This window comes from Triticum urartu, chromosome 7A (assembly GCF_056163025.1).
Source record: "Triticum urartu cultivar PI428250 chromosome 7A, HENAU_Tu73, whole genome shotgun sequence".
Classification (NCBI taxonomy): domain Eukaryota; kingdom Viridiplantae; phylum Streptophyta; class Magnoliopsida; order Poales; family Poaceae; genus Triticum; species Triticum urartu.
In genome coordinates this window covers 720,344,927-720,357,957 of record NC_141879.1, presented here as the reverse complement: position 1 = coordinate 720,357,957, position 13,031 = coordinate 720,344,927, and the positions used below count along the sequence as shown (strand labels likewise).

Genomic DNA, 13,031 nt, shown 5'->3' with positions numbered 1-13,031 from the left:
CGTTCAGTTTCTTGATTGGCTTCGCTTCTATCCACTTGGTGAACTTGTCCACCGCGACAAGTAAGTGAGTTAAGCCGCCTCGTGCCGTCTTGAATGGTCCCACCATGTTTAGACCCCAAACTACGAAAGGCCAGGCAATGGGGATGGTCTTGAGTGCAGAAGCCGGCTGATGCGGCTTGGAGCGGAACTTCTGGCACCCTTTGCATTTTTGGACCAATTCCTTGGCCTCTTCTAAGGCCGTTGGCCAAAAGAATCCGTGTCGGAAAGCTTTGGCGACGAGTGCTCTTGAAGCCGCATGGTGGCCGCACTCGCCTTGATGGATGTCTTTGAGAATTGCTCGGCCTTGCTCTGGCTCTACGCAGCGCTGGTAGACACTAGTGACGCTGCGCCTGACCAGCTCTCTGTTGACTATGGTGTAGGCTGCCACTCGGCATTGTACTTGCCGAGCTAAGGTCTCATCAGTCGGCAGCTCTTTGCTCAACAAAAATTTGAGGATGGGCTGAGCCCATGAGGGTGCTGCTATTTCTTCGACTGGCAGAACTGCGACTTGGACGAGGGCGGCTAGGCTGGGAGGCGGCGGGTTGGAGTCAACAACCGCTTGCTGGATTAATGAAGTCCCCGGGCTGACTGGCTCAGCTCTTGGGCTGAGTTCTGGAGTCTTCCGGCCGGACGCCGCAGTCCCCGGGCTGGGTTCTGCAGTCCCTGGGCCGGCCCCGACCGTGGCGGCTTTGGAGCCATCTGCCAAAATCCCCGTACCGTCTCCCGGGGCTCTAGAGTCGGATCTAACTTCTTTGGGAGGAGCCAGCACAAAAATGGAGTCTGATTCTGGTGAAGGCTTGACAGACGGCTTGAGGAGGCGTTGAAGGGCGACGCCGGATGGTATTGCTTGGCGGGTAGAGCCGATTCGTGCCAAGGCGTCTGCTTGGTCATTGTCGTTTCTTGGCACATGGAGGAACTCGCACCCCTCGAAATACCCACTGAGTTGCTGCACGAGGAAACAATAACTCGCAATGTTTGCACCTTTGGCGTCCCAGTCGCTAGACGACTGCTAGACTACTAATTCCGAGTCGCCATAACACAGGATCCAGCGAATGCCAAGTTCTATGGCAAGCCGGAGCCCGTGAATGAGCGCCTCGTACTCGGCGACATTGTTGGAGGCGGCAAAATGGATTTGCAGTGCGTATTTGAGCTTGTCGCCTTTAGGAGAAGTGAGGACAACGCCAGCTCCCAAGCCGGTACGCGTCTTGGAGCCGTCGAAATGCATCCGCCAATGGGTGGAGTCGGGCGCTAGAGGTAGGTACTGGGTCTCAGCCGAGTCGACGAGAAAGTCGGCCAGTGCTTGTGACTTGATGGCGGTGCGGCGCTGGTAGTGGATGGTGTAGGGAGCCAGCTCTATGGCCCACTTGGCCACTCGGCCAGAAGCATCTCGGCTTCCGATGATCTCGGCAAGTGGGGCCGTGCAGACCATAGTGATTGGATGCTCTTGGAAGTAAGGCTTCATTTTCTTGGCGGCAAAGTGCACGCCATAGCACATCTTCTGGTAGTGGGGGTAGTTCTGCTTGGAGGCCGACAGTACTTCGCTCAGGTAATATACCGGTCTCTGGATAGGTAGTGCCTTGCCTTCCTCCTTGCGTTCCACTACAATGATTGTGCTGACTACCCGGCTGGTGGCAGCGATGTACAGGAGCATAGGTTCCTTAGGAGTCGGAGCCGCCAAAACGGGTGGAGTAGTCAGCATCTTCTTCAACTGGAGAAAATCTTCGTCCGCCTTGTGGTTCCACTCGAAAAAAGTGGTCTTCTTCATGAGCTGGTATAAGGGGAGAGCTTTCTTGCCCAGCTGACTGATGAATCGGCTGATGGACGCCAAGCAGCTGTTGGCTTTCGTAGTAATTTCAAAAAAATTCCTACGCACACGCAAGATCATGGTGATGCATAGCAACGAGAGGGGGATAGTGTGATCTATGTACCCTTGTAGATCGACAACGGAAGCGTTAACTTGGTTGATGTAGTCATACGTCTTCACGGCCCGACCGATCAAGCACCGAAACTACGGCACCTCCGAGTTCTAGCACACATTCAGCTCGATGACGATCCCCGGACTCCGATCTAGCAAAGTGTCGGGGAAGAGTTCTGTCAGCACGACGGCGTGGCGACGATCTTGATGTACTACTGTCTCAGGGCTTCGCCTAAGCACTGCTACAATGTTATCGAGGACTATGGTGGAAGGGGGCACCACACACGGCTAAGAATATGATCACGTGGATCAACTTGTGTCTCTAGGGGGTGCCCCTGCCTCCGTATATAAAGGTTCAAGGGAGGGGGGCCGGCCGGCCAGGAGAGGCGCGCCAGGAGGAGTCCTACTCCCTCTGGGAGTAGGACTCCCCCCCTTTCCTAGTTGGAATAGGATTCGTGGAGGGGGGGGAAAGAGGAGAGAGAGGAGCAAGGGGGCCGGCCCCCTCTCCTTGTCCAATTAGGACCAAGGGGGGGAGCGGCGCGCGGCCCATCTCTGGCCACCTCTCCTCTCTTCCACTAAGGCCCACTAAGGCCCATATACCTCCCGGGGGGTTCCGGTAACCTCCCGGTACTCCGGTAAAATCCTGATTTCACCCGGAACACTTCCGATATCCAAACATAGGCTTCCAATATATCAATCTTTATGTCTCGACCATTTCGAGACTCCTCGTCATGTCTGTGATCACATCCGGGACTCCGAACAACCTTCGGTACATCAAAATGCATAAACTCATAATATAACTGTCATCGTAACCTTAAGTGTGCGGACCCTATGGGTTCGAGAACAATGTAGACATGACCGAGACACGTCTCTAGTCAATAACCAACAGCGGAACCTGGATGCTCATATTGGCTCCTACATATTCTACGAAGATCTTTTATCGGTCAGACCGCAAAACAACATAGGTTGTTCCCTTTGTCATCGGTATGTTACTTGCCCGAGATTCGATCGTCGGTATCCCATACCTAGTTCAATCTCGTTACCGGCAAGTCTCTTTACGTGTTCTATAATACACCATCCCGCAACTAACTCATTAGTTGCAATGCTTGCAAGGCTTAAGTGATGTGCATTACCGAGAGGGCCCAGAGATACCTCTCCGACAATCGGAGTGACAAATCCTAATCTCGAAATACGCCAACCCAACATGTACCTTTCGAGACACATGTAGAGCTCCTTTATAATCACCCAGTTACGTTGTGACATTTGGTAGCACACAAAGTGTTCCTCTCGCAAACGGGAGTTGCATAATCTCATAGTCATAGGAACATTTATAAGTCATGAAGAAAGCAATAGCAACATACTAAACGATCGGGTGCTAAGCTAATGGAATGGGTCATGTCAATCAGATCATTCAACTAATGATGTGATCCCGTTAATCAAATAACAACTCTTTGTCCATGGTCAGGAAACATAACCATCTTTGATTAACGAGCTAGTCAAGTAGAGGCATACTAGTGACACTCTGTTTGTCTATGTATTCACACATGTATTATGTTTCCGGTTAATACAATTCTAGCATGAATAATAAACATTTATCATGATATAAGGAAATAAATAATAACTTTATTATTGCCTCTAGGGCATATTTCCTTCAGTCTCCCACTTGCACTAGAGTCAATAATCTAGATTACACAGTAATGATTCTAACACCCATGGAGCCTTGGTGCTGATCATGTTTTGCTCGTGGAAGAGGCTTAGTCAACGGGTCTGCAACATTCAGATCCGTATGTATCTTGCAAATCTCTATGTCTCCCACCTGGACTAGATCCCGGATGGAATTGAAGTGTCTCTTGATGTGCTTGGTTCTCTTGTGAAATCTGGATTCCTTTGCCAAGGCAATTGCACCAGTATTGTCACAAAAGATTTTCATTGGACCCGATGCACTAAGTATGACACCTAGATCGGATATGAAATCCTTCATCCAGACTCCTTCATTTGCTGCTTCCGAAGCAGCTATGTATTCTGCTTCACACGTATATCCCGCCACGACGCTCTGTTTAGAATTGCACCAACTGATAGCTCCATCGTTTAATGTAAACACGTATCCGGTTTGCGATTTAGAATCGTCCGGATCAGTGTCAAAGCTTGCATCAACGTAACCGTTTACGATTAGCTCTTTGTCACCTCCATATACGAGAAACATATGCTTAGTCCTTTTCAGGTACTTCAGGATGTTCTTGACCGCTGTCCAGTGATCCACTCCTGGATTACTTTGGTACCTCCCTGGTAGACTTATAGCAAGGCACACATCAGGTCTGGTACACAGCATTACATACATGATAGAGCCTATGGCTGAAGCATAGGGAACATCTTTCATTTTCTCTCTATCTTCTGCAGTGGTCGGGCATTGAGTCTGACTCAACTTCACACCTTGTAACACAGGCAAGAACCCTTTCTTTGCTTGATCCATTTTGAACTTCTTCAAAATCTTGTCAAGGTATGTGCTTTGTGAAAGTCCAATTAAACGTCTTGATCTATCTCTATAGATCTTTATGCCTAATATGTAAGCAGCTTCACCGAGGTCTTTCATTGAAAAACTCTTATTCAAGTATGCCTTTATGCTATCCAGAAATTCTATATCATTTCCAATCAGTAATATGTCATCCACATATAATATCAGAAATGCTATAGAGCTCCCACTCACTTTCTTGTAAATACAGGCTTCTCCAGAAGTCTGTATAAAACCAAATGCTTTGATCACACTATCAAAGCGTTTATTCCAACTCCGAGAGGCTTGCACCAGTCCATAAATGGATCGCTGGAGCTTGCACACTTTGTTAGCTCCCTTTGGATCGACAAAACCTTCCGGTTGCATCATATACAACTCTTCTTCCAGAAATCCATTCAGGAATGCAGTTTTGACATCCATCTGCCAGATTTCATAATCATAAAATGCGGCAATTGCCACGGACAGACTTAAGCATCGCTACGGGTGAGAAGGTCTCATCGTAGTCAACCCCTTGAACTTGCCGAAACCCTTTTGCGACAAGTCGAGCTTTGTAGACAGTAATATTACCGTCGGCGTCAGTCTTCTTCTTGAAGATCCATTTATTCTCAATTGCTTGCCGATCATTGGGAAAGTCAACCAAAGTCCACACTTTGTTCTCATACATGGATCCCATCTCAGATTTCATGGCTTCAAGCCATTTTGCGGAATCTGGGCTCACCATCGCTTCTTCATAGTTCGTAGGTTCATCATGATCTAGTAGCATGACTTCCAGAACAGGATTACCGTACCACTCTGGTGCGGATCTCACTCTGGTTGATCTACGAGGTTCAGTAGTATCTTGTTCTGAAGTTTCATGATCATTATCATGAGCTTCCTCACTAATTGGTGTAGGTGTCACAGAAACAGTTTTCTGTGATGCACTACTTTCCAATAAGGGAGCAGGTACAGTTGCCTCGTCAAGTTCTACTTTCCTCCCACTCACTTCTTTCGAGAGAAACTCCTTCTCTAGAAAGTTTCCGAACTTAGCAACAAAAGTCTTGCCTTCGGATCTGTGATAGAAGATGTATCCAATAGTCTCCTTTGGATATCCTATGAAGACACATTTCTCTGATTTGGGTTCGAGCTTATCAGGTTGAAGCTTTTTCACATAAGCATCGCAGCCCCAAACTTTCAGAAATGACAACTTTGGTTTCTTGCTAAACCATGGTTCATAAGGCGTCGTCTCAACGGATTTTGATGGTGCCCTATTTAACGTGAATGCGGCTGTCTCCAAAGCATAACCCCAAAATGATAGCGGTAAATCAGTAAGAGACATCATAGATCGCACCATACCTAGTAAACTACAATTACGACGTTCGGACACACCATTACGCTGTGGTGTTCCGGGTGGCGTGAGTTGCGAAACTATTCCGCATTGTTTCAAATGTACACCAAACTCGTAACTCAAATATTCTCCTCCACGATCAGATCGTAGAAATTTTATTTTCTTGTTACGATGATTTTCAACTTCACTCTGAAATTCTTTGAACTTTTCAAACGTTTCAGACTTATGTTTCATTAAGTAGATATACCCATATCTGCTTAAGTCATCTGTGAAGGTGAGAAAATAACGATATCCGCCACGAGCCTCAATATTCATCGGACCACATACATCTGAATGTATGATTTCCAACAAATCTGTTGCTCTCTCCATAGTACCGGAGAACGGCGTTTTAGTCATCTTGCCCATGCGGCACGGTTCGCAAGTACCAAGTGATTCATAATCAAGTGGTTCCAAAAGTCCATCAGTATGGAGTTTCTTCATGCGCTTTACACCGATATGACCTAAACGGCAGTGCCACAAATAGGTTGCACTATCATTATCAACTCTGCATCTTTTGGCTTCAACATTATGAATATGTGTGTTACTACTATTGAGATTCAATAAGAATAGACCACTCTTCAAGGGTGCATGACCATAAAAGATATTACTCATATAAATAGAACAACCATTATTCTTTGATTTAAATGAATAATCGTCTCGCATCAAACAAGATCCAGATATAATGTTCATGCTTAACGCTGGCACCAAATAACAATTATTTAAGTCTAATATTAATCCCGAAGGTAGATGTAGAGGTAGCGTGCCGACTGCGATCACATCGACTTTGGAACCGTTTCCCACGCGCATCGTCACCTCGTCCTTAGCCAACCTTCGCTTAATCCGTAGTCCCTGTTTCGAGTTGCAAATATTAGCAACAGAACCAGTATCAAATACCCAGGTGCTACTGCGAGCATTAGTAAGGTACACATCAATAACATGTATATCACATATACCTTTGTTCTCCTTGCCATCCTTCTTATCCGCCAAATACTTGGGGCAGTTCCGCTTCCAGTGACCAGTCTGCTTGTAGTAGAAGCACTCAGTTTCAGGCTTAGTTCCAGACTTGGGTTTCTTCTCTTGAGCAGCAACTTGCTTGCTGTTCTTCTTCAAGTTCCCTTTCTTCTTCCCTTTGCCCTTTTTCTTGAAACTAGTGGTCTTGTTGACCATCAACACTTGATGCTCCCTTTTGATTTCTACCTCCGCAGCTTTCAGCATTGCGAAGAGCTCGGGAATAGTCTTATTCATCCCTTGCATATTATAGTTCATCACGAAGCTCTTGTAGCTTGGTGGCAGTGATTGGAGAATTCTGTCAATGACGCAATCATCTGGAAGATTAACTCCCATTTGAATCAAGTGATTATTATACCCAGACATTTTGAGTATATGCTCACTGACAGAACTGTTCTCCTCCATCTTGTAGCTATAGAACTTATTGGAGACTTCATATCTCTCAATCCGGGCATTTGCTTGAAATATTAACTTCAAATCCTGGAACATCTCATATGCTCCATGACGTTCAAAACGTCGTTGAAGTCCCGGTTCTAAGCCGTAAAGCATGGCACACTGAACTATCGAGTAGTCATCAGCTTTGCTCTGCCAGACGTTCACAACATCTAGTGTTCCTCTAGCAGCATCCCTGGCACCCAGCGGTACTTCCAGGACGTAATTCTTCTGTGCAGCAATGAGGATAATCCTCAAGTTACAGACCCAGTCCGTGTAATTGCTACCATCATCTTTCAACTTTGCTTTCTCAAGGAACGCATCAAAATTCAACGGAACAACAGCACGGGCCATTTATCTACAATCATACATAAACAAGCAAGATACTATCAGGTACTAAGTTCATGATAAATTTAGGTTCAATTAATCATATTACTTAAAGAACTCCCACTTAGATAGACATCCCTCTAATCCTCTAAGTGATTACGTGACCCAAATCAACTAAACCATGTCCGATCATCACGTGAGATGGAGTAGTTTCATTGGTGAACATCACTATGTTGATCATATCTACTATATGATTCATGCTCGACCTTTCGGTCTCTGTGTTCCGAGGCCATATCTGTATATGCTTGGCTCGTCAAGTATAACCTGAATATTCCGCGTGTGCAACTGTTTTGCCCCCGTTGTATTTGAACGTAGAGCCTATCACACCCGATCATCACGTGGTGTCTCAGCACGAAGAACTTTCGCAACGGTGCATACTCAGGGACAACACTTCTTGATAATTTAGTGAGAGATCATCTTATAATGCTACCGTCAATCAAAGCAAGATAAGATGCATAAAAGATAAACATCACATGCAATCAATATAAGTGATATGATATGGCCATCATCATCTTGTGCTTGTGATCTCCATCTCCGAAGCACCGTCATGATCACCATCGTCACCGGCGCGACACCTTGATCTCCATCGTAGCATCGTTGTCGTCTCGCCAATCTTATGTTTCCACGACTATCGCTACCGCTTAGTGATAAAGTAAAGCATTACAGCGCGATTGCATTGCATACAATAAAGCGACAACCATATGGCACCTGCCAGTTGACGATAACTCGGTTACAAAACATGATCATCTCATACAATAAAAAATTTAGCATCATGTCTTGACCATATCACATCACAACATGCCCTGCAAAAACAAGTTAGACGTCCTCTACTTTGTTGTTGCATGTTTTACGTGGCTGCTACGGGCTTAAGCAAGAACCAATCTTACCTACGCATCAAAACCACAACGATAGTTTGTCAAGTTGGTGCTGTTTTAACCTTCACAAGGACCGGGCGTAGCCACACTTGGTTCAACTAAAGTTGGAGAAACTGTCACCCGCAAGCCACCTATGTGCAAAGCACGTCGGGAGAACCGGTCTCGCGTAAGCGTACGCGTAATGTCGGTCCGGGCCGCTTCGTCCAACAATACCGCCGAACCAAAGTATGACATGCTGGTAAGCAGTATGACTTATATCGCCCACAACTCACTTGTGTTCTACTCATGCATATAACATCAACATATAAAACCTAGGCTCGGATGCCACTGTTGGGTTTCGTAGTAATTTCAAAAAAAATTCCTACGCACACGCAAGATCATGGTGATGCATAGCAACGAGAGGGGGAGAGTGTGATCTACGTACCCTTGTAGATCGACAACGGAAGCGTTAACTTGGTTCATGTAGTCGTGCATCTTCACGGCCCGACCGATCAAGCACCGAAACTACGGCACCTCCGAGTTCTAGCACACGTTCAGCTCGATGACAATCCCCGGACTCCGATCCAGCAAAGTGTCGGGGAAGAGTTCCGTCAGCACGACGGCGTGGCGACGATCTTGATGTACTACTGTCTCAGGGCTTCGCCTAAGCACCGCTACAATGTTATCGAGGACTATGGTGGAAGGGGGCACCGCACACGGCTAAGAATATGATCACGTGGATCAACTTGTGTCTCTAGGGGGTGCCCCTGCCTCCATATATAAAGGTTCAAGGGAGGGGGGCCGTCCGGCCAGGAGAGGGGCGCCAGGAGGAGTCCTACTCCCTCTGGGAGTAGGACTCCCACCTTTCCTAGTTGGAATAGGATTCGTGGAGGGGGGGGAAGAGGAGAGAGAGGAGGAAGGGGGGATGTCGTGGTTCTAACTCTAACAGTGATGTAGGGGGGTATGTATGGAGAGGCTAGGTCTCAGCTATTGGGAAGTTGTAAACACACCAAGATGTACGAGTTCAGGCCCTTCACGGAGGATGTAACAGCCCTACGTCTCGGTGCCCGGAGGCGGTCGATTGGATTACTGGCGTGTGAATAACAGAGGTGCGAACCCTTCATACTGAGGAGGGGGGTGGCTTATATAGAGTTCGCCGGCCCCCTCCTGCCCTCAGTAATGTAGGGTTTTAAGGTACATTTAAGGTCGAGCGTTACTGGTAACGCCCCTAATAAAGTGCTATAATGACCATAAAGACTACTTAACCGCTGACCGTTTGCCTGCGGAATGACTATAGGCCTCCTGGTAGTCGAGTGGTTGGCTTCATGGTCGAGTGATGGCTTCTTGGTCGAGTGTCTTGAACCCGTCGAGTGGGATACCTTCAAGTCGATTGAAAGGTGACTTCTCCTAGGGATGTCCCAGGGTAGGGCTCCTAGGGCAGGCCCGTGCCCCTACCCTATGTACATGGCTTCATCATTAGCCCCCGAATGGATCGAGGTTAGAGTGGGGAAAGAGTTGGAGATCTTTCCGACTGGTTCTTTGGGCTACGTGAGCGCCTCGTTTTGGGCCAACCGTCATGGATGACGTCATCAACCTCTTTCAGTCGCCTTGATCCATTCCAGGCCTTTCGTCGAGTGAATTTCTTTATGTGTGACATACCGAGTGTCGGCGCGAGCGGGGTCTTCTGTTTTAACAAGTTGTTCTGCGGCCCGTGGGTGTCGCGGGATTCGCATTTCGCGAAGCGCGCGGGATGGGAGCGGCCGCAGTAATCGGAAGCGATAAAGTGGAAGCTCCTCGATCCTCACGTCGCCTTTTTCTCCATGTACTGCGCGCGCGTCTGCTACGGGATTTGACTGGATAGCCTGGGCCTAGCAGTCAGCCACTCGGAAGCGGCCCCTTATAAGTTGCCGGCTCGGGGTTTCCAAACTGTGCGCTTCCTTCTTCCTCTCTCCCTTCGCGAGTTTCTCCGCCACCTCCGTTCTCACCCTAGCGCCGCGGGTCTGTGCAAGATTTGCCGGCGACGATGGCGAAGGACAAGACATCCGCCCTGGAGCGCGCGAAGAAGGCGGCGGCGCAGGGGAAAGGGAAGAGGTCCGCTTAGGGCGGATCCTCCTCAAGGTCTGCTCTGCCCCGAGGCTAGATCCAAGGCGATTGAATGCCATCGGTGATCCGGCAACAAGATCTCGACGACATGGTCGAGGGGGGGTCATTCCCCACGAAGCCGCGCGTCTCCCGGGGAGAGAGATCGAACCTCAGCCCCGCGACGGTGAGTGCGTGCTCCTAGCCACCCATGTCGACCGCGGGTTTTCTCTGCCGCCCCATCCTTTTTTCCGGAGCTTCCTGAACTTCTTCGGAGCGCAGCTTCACCACTTCACTCCCAACTCCATCATATACCTCGCTGCTTTCATTTCCATGTGTGAGGGTTTCTTGGGTTGCCGCCCCCATTGGGGTCTCTTCAAGCACGTCTTTACCTGCCGTTCTCAATCGGTCAAGAAGGCCAAGTCGAGTGATGAAAGGACGCAGGTGATCCAGCTGTGCGGGGGCCTGGCGATCCAGACGAGGGGAAAGAGTTGCTTTCCATCTATCACTTTCTCGGAGTCGGTCCGTGGCTGGCAGGCGACCTAGTTCTACTGTCAAGACCAGGCGACCCCAGGACAGTCGACCGGACTTCCCCCTTTCTCACTTGACCGAGCAGAAAAACCTGCTTCTCTGAAAGTGGCGCCGGAGGAAAGGGCCCAAGTCAAAGTGCTGGCCGGTCGAGTGGTTGCGCTTGTTCGTGAGGGCGTGACGGGTATGGATTTGCTGGAGGTCTTCCTCCGGAGGCGCATCCAACCGCTCCAGGCTCGTGACCACCCGATGTGGCTGTACTCGGGTCTCGATGACACCACTCGGATCAACCCGGAGGAGATCACTGATGAGATGCTGGAGGGGTGGCTGTCGAGCATCACAGGAAACAAGGACAACCCCCGAGGAGCCAGGAGGGTAATTCCACTCGACAACTCGTATGACGTGGACCAGGTATGTCTTTATGCTCCTGACTGAGATCTTGTTTTTCTTCATTGGTCTTCTTTGAGTTAGTCGATCAACCTTTGTCTTGTCTGTTGTTTTTCAGGTGACTACTGAGATGTACTTGACGCCCAACAGGGCACAAGGGCCAACTGAGGAAGGGGAGGCGAGCGGAGGTGAGAGCGGGGACGATCAAGGCGAGTGGGAGTCCGACGGTGAAGGAGAGGGAGGCGACGACGTCGACTCCAGCGAAGAGGAGGAGGAGGAGGTTGAACCCCCCCGCCCGGAGGGGCGATCCAAGCTCACACACGATCCAGCGTGGGAGCGTGGTAGGGCGACTGCTCCTGTTGGGCAGTCGTCGAAACGCCCTCGGACCTCTTCTCCTACGCCGACTGGAAAGGCTCCCAAGTACCCATGCGCAGCGCCGTCCAAGCCGCCCAAGGCTCTGCCCAAGATGAAGATGGCCGTCCCCACCATTTCTGGGTAATAATAAAACTTGTTTTCCTTTCTCGACCGTGGACGGATCCTTGGTCGATCCATTGAGCCAACCGACTGACTTTCGAGGCTTGCAGTGCTGCTACTTCTGAGATCTCTGCCAAGGACGACGACCAAGAGATGGAGGATGCTGTTACCTCCAACCCTGGTACGATTACTGATGTTCCACTTTGAGTCGACTAAACATTTATTGCAACCCTGGTCGATTGAATGTTTCCCTTGTAGCCCCTCCTCATGTTATCGACCTCCCGGATGACGACGACAACGATCCGTTGAGAGTGAGGAGGCACAAGAGGGCGTCGGCTGACAAGACCCCCCGATCCACTCCGGCGTCTGAGGCTGTAGCTCGGGATGGTGGTGACACCACTCGGGCTTCTGTGACCTTCGCCATTCCTCTGGCGAGTGTGCGGCCCTCGACGTCGATTGCGGATCCGTCTTCGCTTTTTGCCGCATACCCCGTCCCTGAGGACCAAGCAGATGCTGCAAAAGAGGCTATACGCCAGGCGGGGATCATGATGGAGCAAGTGAAGGTGGCTCGGGAGGCCAGCCAAACAGCTTATGACGCGAGCTCGGCTCTTCAGAGCAATGTCCAGCTCAGTCGACTCAACACTTGGTCTGTTATGATATGCTGTTTGAAGGATCTCTTTTCCGAAGATCTTTGTATCTGTACACCCACTGGGTGTGTCTTTCAATTCTTGGACGAGTGGGGGCACGCTAAGTGCACCCACTAGGTGTAGTCCCCGAGACTACGGTGGACTGCTGGCAGTCGACTGTAGTCTTTATATTGTGTTGTTGTAGCTGTATTTCTTCACTCGGTCTGGTCAGGCCATGTCGAGTGGGATTGTATCCGGTCGACTGCGGGCGGTCGACTCTTTTTTATAGTGGGGGCACGCTGAGTGCACCCACTGGGTGTAGTCCCCGAGACTACTGTCGTATGTTCTTGATTCGGCTGTAGTCTTAGAAACGTCATCATTGTCTCTTGGTTGCTCGGAAGCAACTTGCCTTGGACGTCTGTCGACTGAT

At 49.3% G+C, this 13,031-nt stretch overlaps 1 long non-coding RNA gene across 1 annotated transcript; it reads left to right on the top strand.

The window, feature by feature from the left end:
• The first annotated feature begins 11,803 nt into the window (after nt 1–11,803).
• LOC147962203 (uncharacterized) lies at nt 11,804–12,279 on the top strand. The gene is made up of 3 exons (XR_015610325.1): nt 11,804–11,996; nt 12,086–12,156; nt 12,234–12,279. It is a non-coding gene; the product is annotated as an uncharacterized LOC147962203 (long non-coding RNA).
• The last annotated feature ends 752 nt before the right edge of the window (nt 12,280–13,031 follow it).